The sequence below is a fragment of the Haemorhous mexicanus genome, chromosome 5 (genome assembly GCF_027477595.1).
Source record: "Haemorhous mexicanus isolate bHaeMex1 chromosome 5, bHaeMex1.pri, whole genome shotgun sequence".
NCBI lineage: Eukaryota > Metazoa > Chordata > Aves > Passeriformes > Fringillidae > Haemorhous > Haemorhous mexicanus.
The window spans coordinates 61,526,842-61,547,504 of NC_082345.1; the positions used below are offsets into that span (position 1 = coordinate 61,526,842).

At 37.2% G+C, this 20,663-nt stretch overlaps 1 protein-coding gene and 1 long non-coding RNA gene across 4 annotated transcripts in view; one reads left to right on the forward strand and one right to left on the reverse strand.

Annotated features, from left to right (window-relative positions):
* The window catches only part of SLC2A13 (solute carrier family 2 member 13), a 142,704-nt gene that overhangs the window by 52,679 nt on the left and 69,362 nt on the right, over positions 1 to 20,663 (reverse strand). The gene's annotated exons all lie outside the window — the stretch shown is intronic.
* LOC132327779 (uncharacterized) lies at positions 787 to 10,268 on the forward strand. Its single transcript, XR_009486615.1, has 4 exons — positions 787 to 1,082; positions 1,289 to 1,438; positions 7,251 to 7,480; positions 7,629 to 10,268. It is a non-coding gene; the product is annotated as an uncharacterized LOC132327779 (long non-coding RNA).

The following is a 20,663-nucleotide window of genomic DNA, read 5'->3' on the forward strand; positions in this document are numbered from 1 at the left end:
AGTGTGCTGTGAGATATGTTTCAGCATAGCCTGCACAATGGCAGCAAAGTGAGGTGCTGTGAGTGTGCTGCCTGTTGGAAGGGACAAACACATTGCTCTTCAATACAAAAAGGAGTGCTTAAGCACCACATCAAAACTGCTACAGCTGCAGAAAGCACTGCAAAGACTCATGTAATTCAGAGCTAAAGGCTAATGTAATAGAGCTAGATTCTCTACAGAGCAGAATAGTAACCTTTTAATCTGTGAACCATATGCTGCACATCAGATTTGTTTGCTAATACCTGGAGTGTATTACACTCTGTATACTTCTATTCAACAGGGAAATTTCATTCTAAATTTATACAGAGCACCTTACAGTGTTCTTTAAAAGTTATGTATGACTTAACCACATAGGAGAGAACTTGCTGCCACCATTTACTGCTATGTCTTCTGTATAGTATTTACATATACTTTACATTGAAAATTCAGTGAAGCTGCTAGAAAATACATGTAAAACAAAATTTTAGATAAAGTTGGATGAAAATTCCAACACAAAATAAATAAACGGCTGAAAAGATTCTATGCTAGATATTTTTGAGTCCCTTTTGAAAATATATTTTACCTCCTCTCTGAAATAAATCACTGTTACTTGGAAACACCTAATAAAGGATAGACACAAAACAGTCTTTGTGTTTAACTGCTTTGAGCAAATACTTTCCTCATCCACAGTCTTGCTTTGTTACCTCCAGGTAAAGATCGCTTTCATGTTTATCATTTCCTTGTTGCAACTAATTAAACTGCCAAGTTTTAAATCCCTGGCAGCTTATCCAATTCAGACCAATTATTCTATGTGCAAGGACAGCTTGACTACAATAAATTTATGTTCTCTGTCCTTCAGAATTCATCATGGGAGCTGAATACCAAGATAAAAAAAATCTAAATATTAATCTCAGTTCTATGACTTTGTAACCTTGGAGATGTAATTTAATTTCTTCATATTTGTTTCTTCTCTGCAAAGTTTTAAATACCTTTCCATGCCTCTCATGAGAAGATTAATATGTGGATAATTCTTGAAAACAGGCAGAAAAGAAAAGGAAAACAAAGTAGGTTTGGATCAGTTCTCCTTATGCTCACCACAAGTACACGCTGGAGGTCTGTGTTACAGTTTAGAAATACGTTGGACAAGGGGAAATGTCCAAAAGGGGGAGATGAAGAGTCAGGTTATTCTTCAGGGCAATGAATGAAAATGCAATCCAGATCTTTCTTCTGAAGTGCTAAGAAGCTGAAATTGTCTTTTGCTACCTTTCAGACTCTGATTAAGAAAGTGCTGTCAAGGTCATTTTCCTTTCCATATGAGGAGCCTCTTCTGGAAAGAATGACGGGACGGACTGGCTCTGCTTTGAACATAACGTGCAGCAATTCTCAACACAGCCTCAGCATTCATGTGCTCAAGTGACAGGTACTTGAAAAATGCTTCAAAAGGCTGCAGTAATAGCATCAGCACTAAGTTCTGCACTTGGCAAACACTAATCACAAGAGCAAAGTGAAGAAAAATGAAGGTATTCTTTCTTAATTAAAAAAATGGAGATAAAGAATAAGGAAGAATAATTACATTTCTTTAGTTGTGTATTAATGCTACAACATAGTGAAAAATTAATCTAATCCTATCCTCACTACACAATCTGTTTTATACCCATTGATGCATATATTTCCTTACTGGAAATGAATTTAATGTACCAAACAGTAATACCCAGGGTGCTACAATTCTCAGCTAGGTAGAACAAAGGGCCTCATTGGGAGTTAAGCAAAATATGCTGCTGAAATAAAGATTTATTATACACACCTTAGTATAATGAGAAGGCCCTGGGATTTCCCATGTTAATACTACTTCAATCTATCAATGTATATATTAAATATATACATTTACAATAAAACCAAGCTTTAAAAGTGCTGAAACTAAAAGCTTTAATATGCAGGTAGTCTGCTGCATATTATGTTGGAAGTTTCCCTCTTTGAGCTCTAATGTCATTTTAAAACATGAAAGGTCTGATTTCTGATAGTATCAAACTCGGTGAAAGTATGAACAGGAACACAGTGAAAGGAATGAAGTTAATTAGTCTTTCCAGTAGCTTCTTCTCACAATCTTCTGTTACAACATTATACCTTTACTCATCTTATAGTTCTTGAGCGATGCCACCTATCCCCAAACAAAAGCTGAACTAAAAAATCAAAACTTTCCAGATAAAAGAAATTTTCAACATTTTCTTGTTCTATCAAAACCACTTACTTGTTCAAAGAATAGGTATCTGGTTGTTCTACAGTTTGACTTTGCTTTATCAAATCAATGTGCTGTATCCTATTTATCCCATTTTATTTTATCTAATTATTCTTCACACTTTAATTTTTCTCTTTTTGCTTGCACTCCTGTATTCAATAATTTCTAACTAATCTCTTGAACCAAGAGCTGTTCTGCTTTACATTTCTACATCACTTAGTGCAGCACTATCCTGCTTCTCAAATAGGCCTTTAAAATGCAATAATTACACAAATACATTTTATTAGCCTTGAGGCCAGCTACCACAAAATTGTTCATTTAATGAAACAGCTTTATGTTTTCCTGTATTCATATGCCAATAGTAATTACTGCTGTCAATGGATATAATGGTTTCCCTTTCTAAAACTTCCTTTGATTCAGCTATTCCTGGATTGGGGAAGGAAAAAAAAGTTCACTTTCAAGACTCCTCTAACACACTAGTTATTGTAGTTTTCTTTTTTTTTTAACAATACTGAGTATATAAAGTACAACATAATGTATACAGAAAGCCAGAGAAGTCAAACATTCAAATTCATGGAATCAGAAAAGAGGAAAAAGGTCCTATTGCCACACTGACTGTGCCATTACCTTATCTGTGAGATGAACTGTGTTTTACCCAGTAATTGTTTTTATACACATTTTTCAACTCTCAACCACTCTCAGCAGGTAAGAACAAATGGCAACCTAGGCAAGGTTTGTTTAGAACAATCTTATGGGTCTTATGTTAATAATGTAGTAAGTAGCAAACAGCATAATTTAGCCTGAGGCAAAGGTAATTCAGCCCTACTGCATTCAGAAGAGTAATGGCTGTACCTGGTTTTGATTAGAATCTTAAAAAAACCCCAACAGAAATGTATTACCAAAAATGCAAAAAATAATGTTGATTTTTCCTTCTGGACTTTGTTTATTTCTTTGATGAGGATGATGATGGTGATGACGTGTTCAGTGCCTGTAGGCGGCAATATTTAACTCCATTCAGTTTATAGTCACAGTTCATCCAGTATGCTCTACTGAAATGCTTATCTGGCAAATACCTTTCACTTCTGATTAGACAGGTTACTTGGAAATCAGAATGAAATTTCTATTGAGATAGAAGTATAGAACTGCATAGAAACTCAAGTGAGAATATGGATGCATTGGTTTAGGTCTCCAGAGGAAGCCAGTCTTCTTGACAGCTTTAACTCAAATCCCACAACTGGGATTTTGCTCCAAAATGTCACATTGAACAAAAATTTACTTTACAGTTGACAGTTTCCTTGTCGGGTATCTAGAGAACTTAGGGGCATACAAGAATTGTAGCTGAAATATTTTAATGAAGAAGCAATTACAGGGCAACAGGCATCTGCTTTCAGACAGTCAGTTCTTCCCAGAGGTCCTTTTAGAAATAGCAACCTTAGCTAAAAACAGCATCTTGACCTGACAGCTCAGTGACAGAGGACAACTGCCATCATGGCATGCAAGACAGATGATAAATTGCTTCACAAAGTATTCTACATCAGGCAGTGGAGCACTGTGGCTGTGGATCCTCACTGCACTGGCTTTGTTGGTCTCCTAAGGAGGACTCCAGAAATAACACTGCAATAAAAGTCTTTTTCTTCTCAAAGTGGCCAAGATAAATTAATCCCAGAAGGGTAGGAACAGTGAAGCTAAGAGGAGAAAACCCATCACATAAATGAAATTTCTATGAGTTGCATTGGCACAAAAGAAAGATCTTCTTGCCTGAGGAAATTGCAATTAGCAGTCCTGAGCAAGATTGCATTTACAAGACGAGAACCAAAATGCAAATGGAAGATAGAGATCTACAAAAATATGAAATAGCAGCAGTTCACTGAGAAGACACACTTGGCTTCTGAGGCAAGGGAAGAGTGAAAAATCTCTTCAAGCAAAGCTGTGCATGAATAGGCTATTCCCCTTTTAATGGGAATAGTCCTGACTAAAGGTAATTCACCTAAATGCTGGGAGACTGTTTTGATATTTTGCACTATTTTCTTCTGGCCCTACTAACTTCCTCAAATATTACTTAAAATTTTTGGAGAAAATTACTTATTAAACTATGTATTACATATATATATATATATATATATATATATATATGCATGTATTTATTACTTTATTTATTTATTTAAGAGTTAACAGACCTATGTCATGGACTAGGACCTAGTAATTTGACTTCTCATGTATTTTTTTCCTTTCTCTTTTTTAAAGGTCAGACAGAGCTAAATTTGTCAGCAGGTGACTGTGAATGACTAGTAGGGTTACACTGCCTTTGTTCTGCTCATTCCCACTCAGAGTAAAGCATCTCTGCACATAGGAAATCTGCACAGAGGTCTTTTTGTTATCTCTGTATTCCCAGCCATTAAATCTGAATGCTATTGTTTTGCCATAACCTACCTTTTGTGATTTGGAAGGATTCACAAGATTTAAAAAAGTACAATCATATGGATGGCATCATATGGATTAGTCACACACAAGGTCAGCCAAACAGTGACTGGCTCACAATAAAAAAGTCGGAGCTCAAAAATGTAGAATACAAAATAATCCCACAGAAATGCAATGGTGTATTACTAACTGATACAAAGAAACATTTAATAAAATACAATTTTATTTTTCAAATATTTCCTAGGCCAAGATAAGAGGAGTCAGCAGACACACCAGCACACTAAAACCCCAATATTCATCCAACTTCTTGCTTGTGTTTCTGTCTGATTTTCCCTCCTGACTGCTGCCTTTGTCTTCACTCTTCTAGGCTTCTAATTTGGGCTTAATTCCTTTCCAGGATCTACTTACTCCATCAAGAACAACATCCAGAATCCACCCAACTAAGCTGTGTCTAAGAGGGAAACACTGACTTTCTCAAATTGAAGTTTGCTTGGGGATCCTTGTCAAGAGAAGAACAATATGTACATCTGCAGTAGCAAGACTCTCCACACATGCAGATTCTCTGTTCCCCCCAACTTGTTTCTAATAACACCACATACCTGCAACAACACATTTTCTTTCCATATTTTAATATGGAAAAGAAATTATGCTGAGAAGTTAACACAGTTCTTGAAGCAAAATTTCTGCAAAAGTAATCTATAAAGCTAAGTTGCTGTTTTATTTTCTAGTTCTACAATACACATACTAAATGTGCATTTTTTTTCTGAAGATTTTACCTTTTCCTCTCAGTCTGACCTCAAGCCTTGGACTTTCCACACCTCTCTAGAGCATGCAAAGCTCTGTGACCACTGGGGCTTCTGCAGACCCATGGCTCCTGACCAGGGGAGAACCTGGCACTCTTTGCAGAAGATAAATATTTCCCTGTAAAATACAGCATGCTGCAATATAAAATACAAATATTCTGGGGTTAGAAAGTAAAGTTCTAATTAGTATTGTACTCTCAAACACCAACACTGACATTGCAAATGACAGACCTTACTTGTACTGGCAAAAAATGGGTGACATCTGGCCATTTCTCACAAAGAATTTAAAATCTGAGCTTCATTTATTAAAAATGCTGTCACATATCATCAGCAAAGCTCCTTTCTCTCATTGCAATAAATACAAAGGGTTATCTATGTGGTAGAATTACACTGTTGGAAGCAGAACATCACATAGTTTCATTCCTAAAGGTTGACTGCATTACTGAAATATCTGTCTCCGGCACCAGGAAGGACTCAGTGTGCTAAGTGCTGCTCAGAAACAGAACAATTAAATCACCTCTCCCAAAAAGCTTGCAATACAAACACAAGGCAAAAAACCCCAAATGGATGCTGACAGATGGGGAGAGATGAGATAATGAGGAAGCACCACTAATTTCTGACTTGAGACTACGTCAGCACACTGACACCATGAACTGCTCACAAAGATTTTACTTTGAGAAGCGTGCCTTTTTTTTAAGAACCACATTCAGGAAGAGAACTTGCATGGCAAGGAAAAAGGAAATTAAAGGTTGACAGCTTACAGTAGATAACACAGGTGAGAGGCCTGGATTGGGGAAACACCAATTGGCATTGGGAAGATTGCTACCACAGAGAAAGGAAACATCAGTTTCCCTGAGTGGTCAATTATACAACTGCGCAGCATATCCACCTGTCAGCTTTGTCCTTTACTGAGAACAAGCAAAGTACAAAAAAAACCCCTAAAGCTTTTAAGCTCTTTACACCTAGGCTAGTGGCTACAGTAAGCTGTGCTGTCCACAGGGACACCTCTGGCTGGCAGAAACCTGCACGTTGAATGAGCCCAAAGTCAACATATTGATCTAAATAAAAATACATTAGCAGCCTAGTTCAGGGTGCTGAAAGCTTGGATCATCATGGCATCTTCATGTTGGAAAGAAGCAAGCACCATCTCTCACCTTCTCACAATAATTTTTATTAGGAATACTGAGAGAAGCCAAAAGGATATGTGCTTTGTCCTTGAATGCTGGAGATTGGGACACCCCTTGAAGGTTAAGGCTGCTCTTGCCTTAGATGCTCCTGCTGCCTTAGCAGACACAGTAACATTTCCTTCAGACACAAACCTTATGCCAGCTGCCTTTTCATTCAAGTCCTTATCTCAGGCTGGCACTCAGAAATCTGAGTGACGTAACAGTCTGCATTTGATGGAAATAACTGTTGAGCTGGGAGCTGTCAGCATTTATTACAGGCATAAAGAGGGCCACATAACAGAGACCAGAGAACAACAGACTTACACAGTTTTGAGAAGAGGCAAAAGTGTATGATACAAAGGTAGTTTTTGAAGAAGGAATACTGACAGAATGTTAGCTTTTGCTAGTCATATTCTCACATGAGGAGGCATGGAAGAAAACCAGAGACAACATATTTGAAAAATACATTGAAAAAAATCTTTAATATCTATCTGGCAGACCTGTCGTGAGCTGCAAAATTCAATAATTTCACATTTAAAACGTATCAAGTAATAGTATGCACACAGCAAATAACTGTGACTGGTAGCCTCTCTTCATTGTTCTTCACAGATACCTGCAGACATGTCATGGAAGGAACCTTCCTCAACAGCTGTGTCACAAGAACACCAAAGGAATCACTGCATAATTCACAAAAAAAAAATTAGCTGACTTTTTTGGGCAAGCAGCCTTTATGGCTACTATTATTTGACACATTGCCCTTTCGTGGCTGATACCTTACCAGAAGATTAGAAACCAGAAGAAGCCTTTCATACCACTGCTGGGGAAATCTGATCCCACAGGTAAGGTGGCATCTCCTGAAGCAATGGTCACACTCTCCCAGCCAAGTCAGACTTCAAGCATGATGGACAGAAAACATGGGTTTAGAAAACTGCAGGGTCAATACCTGATGGATAGATAAATATTTGCTCTCTGCCTTCTCACCACCAGGTCACACACTGCTCCATCTTCTCCAAAAGCTAGTAAACCTATGCCCTTGATAAGGGCCATCACTGTGATCACCCAGATTTCTTCAGTGAAGACCTTGCCATACTACCATCAATGGGTTCCATTTGACTCAGATACACACTGGTCTCCAAGGGTATAATCCTCATGATGTCCAGCCTGAACCTCTGCAGAGCCTTCCTGCCCTCCAGCAGACAATATCCCCACCCAACCTGATGTTGTCTGTGAATTTACTGAGGGTACATTCAACCCCCTCATCCACAACAGTTATCATTTATTAAATTAGTAATACATATAAACAACAATTACTTATGCACACAATATAATTAAGTATTTTTATCCTGGAAAGAATTACAAAGCACCTTTTCTTTAAAAGCTGGAAACACAGTTTAAGTACCTAAGCAGAGGTGGGAAGTGAGTACCTGTTCTGTAAGGGAAAACCACAGGGCCAAAATGAAGCAGCAGCAGATTCAGTGCTATGTGTTGTTCTGCTTTTCTGAGGAAAGCAACTCAATTTGAGCATTACATTCTGCTCCCATTCTCCTGCTTTTGCTCCTCTCTCCTCATAATACCTCGAATTCCACGTAGGTAAAGATCTCCCTTACAGAGAGGTTTCTGTCTGAACATTTCCTTCTACAAATGCAGGCTTTGCTGGTTTAGATACCTCTGTGCAGCTCAAGTAAGATTATACCAGACAGCAGTGCACTTCAGGCTTTAGTGAGAAAGCTGCTCATTTAAAATCTTGCACAAATCCAAACATTCAGAACATAGCTGCTACTGTGAGTTTTTGAGAAAGCTGACTGACATGACAAAACAGCCAAGCCATGTCATATTGCTGCACTTAATCATTAATTAGTCTAATGAACACTGCAATCCCACCAGATAGGATGAAGTTGTGACTCAAAGCAGCAGATGTGATTCTGGTCTGAAACCTCTGGGGAGTATCTGTGACAGTGACTGCAGCAGTCAGCCTGAAGAGCAGTGCCACAGAGGAAGACATTTCTGCCGTGGAGGAAGAGATTAGTCCTTGAATGGCAGTTAATTTGTTCCAGACAGAGAATTTTGCTGTCAGGAAAGGAAAATGTCTTTTATGAAACCAGAATAAATCCCCAAATGGTTTCTCTACAGAGAACATCTAGTTTAGGGAGGTGTCATAAATACTGGTTGCTTCTAAGTTCTTCATAACTTTATTTAGAGAGAACAAGAAGCAATAAGCCAATGCACAGAACCTAAGACACACAAAAATAAACATTTTAGAAGGTGTATGGCAAATATACTTCAATGCTCCTGTACATAATGGTTTACAGTGCAGCAAGCATGGAATTTCTGCAAGATTATGTTGTTAGAAAAACCCAAAAGTTGATTTATTGAAAAGATCAACTTTATACTGGAAGAGAAGACAAAAGACAGAGTGTGGAGGTGCCCAGGCCAGTGACAGTCATAGCTCTAGCCACCCTGCATGACCCTGCATATACCACTCAGAACACTAAGAGACTCCCCTGAGTCATCATCAAGAGCTGTACAGAAGGTGAACTACAATTTTTTTCCAAGGTAATAGTCCAGATGAGTCTCTTGTCTGAGTGAGAAAAACTCAAAAGTATGACATCATATCTTTGTGTGAATACTATTGTAATATACACACTACAGGAAGCTAAAATGTGTCACTTAAGGGCAGTAATTTGCAAGTCTGAATTAGAAAATGTGCTTAAAGTTTTTTGCAAGCATATAGTGCAGGGTTTTAAAGTCATTGTAAGAAGGACTGGAGGCAAAATAACATGTTCTTTGCAGGAATCTACTGGTGTCATTTGTCCCTCAGCTGAGTAAGTCTCAGAAGTAACATTCCCTCAGAAAAAAAAAAAATACAGAAAACAGAACAAGCACAGCTTTTAGAGCAACCTGTAGAAGAAAAAAAAAGTTTTGCAATATCATCTTTTTTCTTTACAAAACCATTTGTTTCAGCATATCCTAACAAAACATAGCAGAAATGAGGGCTCAAGTGTTGTCACAGATAACCAAGAGCTGCTTGTTTAGTTTTCAAAAGGCAAAACCTAGACAGGGCTCTTAGATTTTGCTGAGAGGATGGGCAATTGAGCCAAACTTCTAACCATGGAATTAATTTCTTTTTCCAACAGTGGCTTTACAGGACATTTCAAAGCACTGTCCATCCCATCTGATGTGTTTTTATTCTTCTTCTTTCTGTACTTCCTTTTTTTAATTTCCCAATCTAGCATTGGCTAGTCTTCCTCCAACACCAGCTGTCTGCAGTAGCATATTACACGATTAAGGGAATTAAGATTTCCAAAACTGGACAGAAGTCCACAGTCTCAAACTGCTTACCCATATTTATTGCCAGGTTAATGTGCATTTCTGCACTGAAGAGTTTGCAGAGATGGTGGCATCTCTTACACTGATGCAAGGAAAAGCCACTGGAGCTGCTCAAGCATAACTGAAGACACAGTAGGGCAGCAGAATCCTCTTCAGAGATGCTTAAAGAGGAGATGACCATTCCAGTTTGCAGGAGAGAAGGGATTTAGCAATATGGGCATGTGCTTAAATGATTTTCTAGCTGGTTTAAGCTAACAAATATGATAAATCAATATATAGCTAGACAAATATCTGTGGAGACTTGACCAGTATCTTGTAGAGCCTGTGTTCCAGGTCAATTGTGATATCCATATATATATATATATATATATATATATATATATATATATATATATATATATATATATATATATATATATATGGGTGAGGTGGGGAGAAGGGGATTGTTTGTTTGGGGGTTTTTTTTCTCTCTACATTACATCCTGATTCTGCCTCTGTTCAGAATTACGGCAGTGCTTGAGTTAGTTTACCACAATGTGACAAGAATCATAAAAAACTGGGGTTTGATGTAAGATAAAAGCAGGGCTACATGCCCTGAAAAATACAATGAGCTAACCCTCACTAATTTTACTTACTCAAAACTCTGTTAAGGCATATAAGATAGAGAGGACAACTGTAATAGATGTAATATGTTTGTAATATATTTGATAATATTCATGCAAATGTGTTAACACACATAATTTCTCTACTATTAAATGAAATAGAAAAGAAAGAAAGATTACTTGGAATTAGTACATTTTTCCCTTGAGAGCTGTTCCATTTCACTAATAAGTCATTCTCCATTCCTACACGAACCAGAAAAAAATATGAACTGTATCCTGCCTTTTATTTCCACTGTAAATTAGTGACATTACAGGCATGTGTCACAATCTGAAACAAAATTTGGTTCTCATACATTAAGATGGTTGAAAAATCTAAAATTCCTGGAATGTCATCACTAACAAGCATAATTTACACTTTTCATTCTGATAAGCTTCCTGTGGAAATAAGACAGCTGCTGGCTTAGTGTAGTGCCAGGATTTCTTTTAGTTTGTATATCATCTGTAACAAATTCATCTGACATCTATATTAGACTGTGGTTACACAGTTTCAGTTCTCACATTTCGTTAAGGGCTCATATGTAGGAGAGAGGAGGTTTTAAAAGGTAACTTTCAAAACTTTGTTTAACAATAGCCAAATTGGTCCAAGTGAGATCTTACCTGATTCCTTACTTGCCAACGTGTTCCTTACAGCACCAAGTCCTTCAGTACTTTTTTCAGTACTTTCACCTGCTTCCCTCTCTCACCAACATGCAGGGGCGATAGGTATTCCTTTAGTAACAGAAGACTTTAGCTTTTGTCAACTTATGTTTTCAAGAACTAATTTCAGTACTTTCATTTAAATCTGTTATTTAAAGACCTGAAGTTGAAAACATTAAATTTTAGCTGCTCATTTTCTCTTCTGCTTCCCCAGTCTACAAACATACAATAGAAATTATATAACCAAGGAAGTAAGAAGAGGGAGTGGAATAAGAAAGCCCAAATTATCTTAACTGTTTCTTTTTATTGTGCTTTTGTTTCCTCCCCTGGCTTCTAACAGGGCTCTCCCTCTTTCTTCTAAAAAGAAAAGCCTCTTCTATTCATAACTGACCAAAAGATTCAAGTTTACATGAGGAAGGGGCCTCCAGCAAGCAGAAGTTTTAATTAGCAGTCCAGTACATCCCTGTTCCAATTTCCCCTTGTGAAACATATGAAATGTTGCTGATAATAATCTGCTCTCACATTCTTTTTCTATTTTCAAGACGTCTGTAAAACACGCTTTGGGAGAGTGCAGTATACAAGTGACTATTAAAAAGAATTTAAATATCACAAAGGATTTTATTCTTTCATGAAAATGTCTTAAAATCATTCTCTGAATCATTCTCCCAGACTTGTTAGAACTCTGTAGAAAAAATCCCCAAAGATTTTAAGCAGTCATAGGTGAGACCCCTCTCACCTGCACAGGCTTAGACTCAATTTGCACCCCTCCAGCTCTGACACCACCTGATTGCCAGAAATTCTCCAGGAAAGAACCAGTCCCCCCAAAAGATGAGAACCCAAGTGTTGTTCAGTTCCCCCTCCTGATATCCCCCTCCCTCCCTGGACTCTCCTTCTTGCTGGCTTACAGACATTATTCTTTCTCACTACACTGAGGAATTAAGAGTCTCATCAGTGATTTCTCATTTTCTTTCAATCTGGTGACTGTGCTCTATATCACACCTTCTGTAATGGCCCATTTTCACCACAGCCATCTCTTTGTTTTGTAGACTGCTCCCAATAACAAGGTCTGGATTAACTTTTAGATACTACCATGTTTTATTCACGGTTCTTTTCTGGACTATTTTCATTTACAGCAAATCTTTGCAATGCACATAACCTTTCAACCTTTTTTCTGGGGGGGTCTCCAGTCTGTGGCACAAGGCACACTGACTAGCCTGTGGCAGCTTAACTCTTATTGACAGACTCCAAAGAATCCAATTTACAGAACTGGCTCCTCTGCCCTTAAAGTAAAGGTGAATAAACAGATCTAAAGGGCATCCTATCTCTTACTCTGTGTTTGAATGGCATCAGTAATATATTTCACTGAGGTTGCTCATGTTGCTGTAGCAGGCACCACCTAACCAGGTGACCTTTTACACTTTAATTTTGTGTCTTTTCAAGACTGATTACATTGTGAACTTGGAATTGTTTCACATTTCTATATTTCCTGTCTTTCACCTAAGAAGAAGACACTTCCTTATTGCTACAAATACACTCCAATTTTTGAATATGTGCCCTCTAGGTTTTGCCAAGGGAGCAAATCTACAGCACAAACCAAGCCCTCCCCTTACTATTCTATTGTGCTTTATTAAAAAAAAAAAAAATGGTATCTGATTTCCTGATAGGTCTCAAAATAAATGCTAGAGACAACAAAAATGTACAGTTCAACAGAGTGATGCATATTAAACATTAACTGTTGCATGAAAAAGGAATTTTTACAAGATGATTAGAAATGTTCAACAGAAGAAAAACAGTTGAGACCTGTTGTGCTCCAGGAGCTGTTTGGGCAAATAATACATTGAAACAAACAAACCAGTAGTGCTATTTAGGGAACTTCCTTCAGCAATCATTCATGAATGATTTAAAAACAGCATCACTGCTCTGACTTCATTTCATTACTTGGCTCTACACATGAAGAAACTGAATGAGATGCATTTATCTGACTAAACAGCTACACTGGGTATGTACAACATGTAAGGCAAAGCCATTTTCACACAATTTCTATTGCATGGCCCTGCAGTGAAATTAACACTGGATTTGTGACCTGAAAGTTATTACTAAGGCAACAGATAGAAATCAAACAGTGCTGTGAATTCACTACAGGCAAAAGGGAGAGCAGAAATCAAAAGCAGAAAAATGTCGAAAAATTTCTAGTAAATACACAAATCCTTCAATAACACCAAAAGAAATGTCAGAAAATAAGGGTTCAAATGTATTTCTTCTTTAAATAAATACTTTGCTTTTAAGCTACCTCCAAAGTGACAGTCTTTCTTTAAATATGCTTTCACAGCCTGAAGAACTATAGGAACAGATACTATCAGCTACCATTGAGAAAACCACAGTAAGGTAAAACAAAGAGTACAATCAGCAGGACTCTGAGTTGGTTTTCAATGTTTTAACATAAATGTCCAACCTTCTGAATGGTTTTCAATGTTTTAATATAAATGTCCAACCTTCTGACTGGTTTTTCAATGTTTTAATATAAATGTCCAACCTTCTGACTGGTTTTTCCCAGATTTCATTCACGAAAAACTGGGGGTAAAATTGTGCATTTGTGCACTTAGTCTCTGCTGATCAGGCAAGATTAAAATAAAACACATGCCAAATGAGAAGATAGATAGCAGGATTACTTTTACCGTAATTTATTTTACAGTAATTTGGTATGTTGACTCCTATACAGTTCTTTGAGTATGTATTTTTGAACATGTTATAAAAATAAACCCTGATTTCCAAATGAAAATATTACAAGCCTTTGTATTAGTCACAGTCAGCACAAAATTTACAAGGAATTTACTTCTGAAAGCATTACACTGAAAAATACCAATTTATTAAAGGCATTTAACTTGGGGTTTTGTTGAAGATTTTTCTTTTTCTTTTATTGAAGTATCAGTTCATACTCAGATCCTTTATAATACACCTGCACCATTTTAAAAATTATTAACCAAACCATCAGTAGATGGATCCAGACTGTGGCAAATCATTTGCAGATGTCACACAATGAGGTTTACTTTTATTTTCTTTTATTTACTTAACTTTCATTCTATTCCATTCTTTAGTATACATTCTTCTAACCAGTAACCCAGGATAGAACCCAAAAAGGGCAATAAATAAGGAAAATATTTCATGTGGTCATTCTTCAACTCATGAATTTAAAGGTCCAGATTTGGGGGCAAAAAACCCAAACAACACAAAACTCCTACAGCTAAGCAGATGTTCAGCACCAGACAAATAAGGAAAACCAGTAATACTTACAAGATTTATGAAATGAAAAAAAAAAATAATCCATTGCTTCAAAAACAGAGTGAGAGCCTATGGTTAAGAGCCCCTTACAATACCTCACATCAGCACCCTGAACCTGCCTCCTGTGCACATTCAGAAGGGTTTTCATTGTTTATTTTTTAGCCTGACAAAAATTATAATGCAAATAAATCCACCTCAATATCATTTAATGTTTTCGGTAATCTAGGATTTTTTAAGTTGAGGTTTTAGGTGGGGGCTGCGTTTGGTTTTCTACTGTTTTAACAATAATGGATAGATTATGAGAATTATCAGAAGATGGGTATAAAAGTTGAATATAAAGGAAATTAGTCTTTACTTATAAACTTAAATTAATCTGCTTTGTATGTCTACTAATCTCAACACCAAACCCCCAGGTATGTTATTTCTGATATTTTCTCTATTGTTGTAACAGTTTAAGCAATTAGAAACTACAATTGTTTCCTACTTCCCTCGAGACACTCAATATAGTACTTCTAAGCACTGAACTGTGTTCCAATAATCATTCTACATTTTACTTCATTTCATCCCATTAGTCCCATTATATAGCATCTTGAAATACTTCCTTGATCTTCCAATAAACCTTCAAAACTTTTATATCTGAATTACCTATCCTTTGATCTCCAACAGTCAGAATGAGGATGTACCTGTAAAAACCATCTTCCAAAAACTCTGGTTAGTTTGATCAACAGGCCAAGCAGCTTAAGCAGGATATGTATTTTATAACTTTAATCTAGTTACCTACCCCATCATGATTCACTGCTTTGTTTTGCTTATTTCTTTTTTTCTTTTAAGTGGCATAAAGCTTTGATTTTTCCTTTTCTATTTCAAAAGGAATAAGAACACAAAATGCACAGAGAAATGGCATTAGCAGTGAGAAGCTTCAGCCTGAGAGGGAGTCTTGAAGACTGATGTATGACATTGGCCAAATAACCCAAATTTCAAGTTTCAACTTCTTTGTTTTATGGCAAATTACAAATCTATTCTTTTAAACTAACTTTTAAACTACAGGAGAAAACAGCTTTGGTTTAATTTTTTATTTTTAGTGGAAACTTGGAATAGTGTGGATTTATTGCTACCAATGCTGACACACAGGTGACTTGTTTTTAATAAAGATGCAGTTTCTTACTTGTATCCCAACTACCCTCTCACAATTATTTCACCTGACAAAGTACAGCCTTTGGAGCTAAATCATTAAACCCCTAAGTTTTTCAGGGTTTTGCAGGTCACCCTAAAAGCACACACAAAAATATTTAAGAAAAACACTTCAATTTTTAAACAAAAATTCTAAAACAAAGGAGTTATTTTTCAAACACAGTAAATGATACAGAAACTTCAGCAATATAACTGCCTTAAAAAATGTTCAAGTTTACTGAACTGCCTTCTGCAGCCTACATCCATCCAGGTCACTCAGTTGTGCAGTTTGCTGGTAAGTACAAAACCAGAATGAAGGCTAAGACCTCAATGAGCTGTGCTCATAGCTCTTGCACAGCTGTAGGGCCATATTGGATGCCCAGCTGTATGACCCAGCTGTTTTCTCTTCCCATCCCTCTCTGTGACTCTCAATACCAAGTCACCACTACCTGCACTGCATCCTGCCTGAGGAACAAAAGAGCTATTTCTTTTCTCTCAGGCCTGCTGCAGTGCTCCTTAACCAGCTGATCTTGTGCTGGCTGGTTTGGTTTTCATTCATGGATGAAGCTATTGGCATCCTGTCATCAACAGATTTGTTTCAGCCACTTCCTAGCAGATTGACTAAGGCACACTCCCCTTACTAGGTGGTATTCCCTTCCCACATCAGCATCTACTAATGACTGAGAAGAAGGGAGAATATGAGAGCAAGGTCCAGAGAAACTGGAGTCCAGTTTGGGCTCCTCCCTGGCCTGCACTGATGGAGAGGTGAGGGCAAACAAAGAGGGGATGGAAAGGATTGGCTCTGCCAAGTCACAGCTGCTGTAAATACTGCCCAGCCTTCTTGCTGAGAGCATGTGATGAAAGGGCATTTCACATTTCTTGTTACCCACACAACCAGCATCTCAGCTGCTGACAAGAACTGCTTCTGCCCAGCCTAAGGCTCTGTACTTCCAGCCAACTTCACCTCCAAATCTGAGTTTGTCCTTGGCCACAGTTCCAAAGTCGCTGCTTCTCTCTATAAGTTGTGTGATAATTTTTTCAAATTTAATGAACAGATTTTCACAAACAAATTGTTCAGTTCAGATCTACCATTTTACTGGGGGAAAAATAATTTTAAATTTAATAATAATGATAATAATCATCATCTCCATCACCTGTTACAGGGCTTGGAAAAAATACTGTATAAACCTGTTTGTACACAATAAACTTGTGTCCAATGTGTACCACTTGGTGGCCATGAGATGTTTGAAGCTGGGTTTTTTAAAATATATTTTATTTTCAATGCATTGTTTACTTTAAAAGAAACAAGCTCAGCTGGGATACCAGTACACTGCCTAAGGAAAAGTGGCTGCTGAAAATGCAAAACTTTCCAAAAGCCTGAGTCAGAATTTCATTTTCCTTTTCAAGTACTATGAAACTGATATAGGCAGTTTCCATAAACCCTCATTTAGGATGTTTTAGAGTGAGTAGTATGAAATTATTTTGCTTATTAACTACAATTTGTTCCTCTCAAGCGTTGTTATAAGTCAATCCCATTATTTCTGTATAGCACAAACAACAGAGACAGCTGGTGGCATGGCACACTCACCTCACCTAGCGTGTTTGACTAGACTAGACTCTGGTTTAGCTGTTCTTATCAAATATCTGCAGTCTATATAAAAAGCATCTACATGCCACTGAACTATTTTACATGATGAGTTTGCACACAGGACTATCTAAAACATCTTGCAATATGAAGGAAGGCTAAAATGGTAAAATGAAGGGTCACTTCTTAAAAAAATGTCATTGAAAGAATTTATGAAAACCTACCAAAAAAATCTCTAATGAATTATTATCTGAAAAGCAAGTGGATGTTCAACATAGAATTTCTTTTTGTTTTATTAAACATTTCCTAAAGCCTAAGAGGAAAATGTAAAATCTAAAAGAAAGATATAAACTGGACAGTTTACCCACAAAAAATACTGAAGGATGAAAACCTAACCAGGCAGCAGCCTTAATGGCATGGAGTCATCAGAGAAAATGAGACTTGTCAATTACCAAATCTTCTCAATTATCCTGACAATTCTACAAAGTTTGTATCTAGAAAGAACATTAATGCAATAGTGCCTCCTTTACTCAGACTTAAAGCCCAGCTGGGTCTGAGAATACTCAAGAAAAACTGAGGTGACAAGTTACTGGCCATCCAAAAAGAAATGCCACATGGCAGTCTGCTTGGGACTTACTGTGCCCAATTTGAATTTAAGCTAAGAGTACAATAATAGGTACTCTCCTCCAGTAACTGCTGTGCAACTTGGATGACATTTAGCATTGTGCCAGATCGGGGTTGTCCACTGTTTGTTTGCTTGTTTTTTAAATACAGTATGCTACTTTCTGGATTTTGTTTTAAAATGCACAGCCAGAGAACACAATAGAAACCTGTACATTAAAAGTCAATGCCTAAAAGTCAAAGAAAAATGTGAATCACCATTACTTTTTGCCAGTAGAACTTCTGTTTACAGATCTCAGACACTATTTTCCAATATTCAAAACAACAACCAATGCTCTAGGAAAACCTAATTTCAATGACCAGCTTAGTCATTATAAATGTGTCATAACCTGTAAATGCATTCAGTCATTAATCATAAATCTCTATCTATATTGCTCTGATGCTGAAAGAGTGGAGAAGGTTGCTACTACTTGTGCAGTAATTCACAAAATAAGGTATGAAAAGATTTTCTGCAGTCAGATATGTCAGATATTGTCCAACATTCCCTCTTCAGTATTTCATTTTGAAGAAGTTAGAAAACTGGAATTTAAAGATGAGTTTCTGAGTCTTGACTTTCCCCACCCCTCTGGAGATTGAGCTGCACTCTCATTTTAAGCAGAAGTACCAGGCTGGTTCTGAGGATACAGTGAGCTGCTCACAGGTGTCAGCTCTGAAGCTGCTGCACAAAAGACCTGGCAATTAAAGCTGCCAGGAAATGGGCTTTTCATTAAACTCCTCTCTGGTCTCTATTCAACTCCAGAAGCATCCCGACTTCTTTCCCAGTCCCATTCCTATTTTCTTGCAGTCTCTCATTCACATTCAGCACAATATTTTTTCACTTTTCATATTAATTATTCTTATATTCTTATCTTCAAACCCTAAGTTTCCACTTGTTACATAACCTCCTCTTGTCTTCTTTTATATTTTTCTTCTATTATCCAACTTCTTTTTCCTCTCTCATTATTCTGAGCTTTTTTCCTTCTCCATATAGTATTTTATTCCCCTCCCTATTTCTTGCCAGCTGAAAAAAGATGCTTCTTTTTATCATCCTTTTTTCTGGTTCTTTCGTTTGCTTGCATAAATTAAAAAAGCAACACTGTTAGAGCTCAAAAACATCTGAGGACCAAATCCAAGCAGCAATACATTTTATATGTGGATTCATTTAACTTCTAGGAGGTGCAGAGATATCTCAGAAATAAAAAAATATTTTATTAAATAGGAATAACAGATCATATGCACCTGCAAAATAGCTTAGCAAAAATGCTGAAGGCCATATGCTTTCCCTCTTGACACATCATACCACGTTCCTGTTGCAGAAAGCTTTGCTAACACAATGCGAAAAGATAATGGCAAATTACAAAATTAGCACCACATCAAACTTAGTGTTTCAACCACAGAACAAAGTATTTTGTCTGGCTTTCATCACATCCACTCAACGTATTGTGAGAGTAAGAATAATCAAGATGATGCAGCTGTCTCTTCAATCTTATCTCAGATTTATAGTCTTGAGGGCACCGGCAGTCTTTGGGAACGGACAAAAAGCCTCTCAAAGAGCAGCAGAGTCTCCAGCATAGGTCACACCACCTGCAAGCAATTTTGTCAAGACAATACTGAACTCCTTCAATTATGGCTAAGTTACAGCCTACTATTCAAGAGAACTTGGGATTTTTTTCCAAAACCTTTCTTCCCCATGGTTTGGAAGTATTTTAACTGCTACGAGGCTGCACATTACCAGAAATGTTTTCAGAAGTCCTGGTTCTGCAGGAACATGAGCACAGAGATAAAACATCCATTGATGGTTTTCACTACACAATGTGGAACAGTTCAAATCCTTTAAGTCCCCTCTTCCTCCCACCTTCCAAAAATGGAACTTCTTCAATTTTTAACTTTTTTTTTTTTTTTTTAACCTCAAAATGCTCCTCTTCCCCCAGGTTTTAACTATGGGCAACTTTGGGCTTGAAAATATCTTAACATCACTGATTTAACCAAATTCTGGGATATATTACTATTACAAAACTAATTTGTAATAACTACTCCCCTGGACTCCAACTTCCTTCACAAGGCCTTTCTCAGTCTCCTGCCAAGCAGACTTGGGCTCCAGGCTTGAAACAATGAGCTTCTGTTTTCAAGATCAGAAAACACTAGAATGATAAGAAACTGAGAAGTTAAACCATTTCAGACCTGCTCACACCAGTGTGAGAGATGCTTGTCTAAAATTGTATGACTTTTAACAGGGCAGTTAAGCTGGTGAAAGCCATGACAAAAAGGAAACATTTGTTCTGCGTCAGGCACTGCATCAGACAGCAGTGATACCCTTGTTCTTAGGGGAAAAAAAGGAATCAAAGCAATAGGTCACTGAGCTTTATCCTTTTGCTGACTAAATTTATCATGCTAGATTTTTTTCCTGTGACAGTCACAACCTCCTTAGCCTATTTTTACATTTTGCTTCTTTTAGATCTACCTCCTCAATGCAGAGGTTGCTCCACATACTGTTCTCACCCATTCAGTAACATCCAGTTCCTGATGAGTTTCTGGTTCCTCATGGCTGGATTTTATACACGTTCATGTGTATAACAAATGTGATTCAAATATGATATGAAACTATTTCTGTGCAAAAACCAGATCACTTTATTACAAAATGAAAAGGGCTGAGCACAGCCTTCAACAATTCTTACAGCAATATTTCTGGTTTTCCTCTCCCCA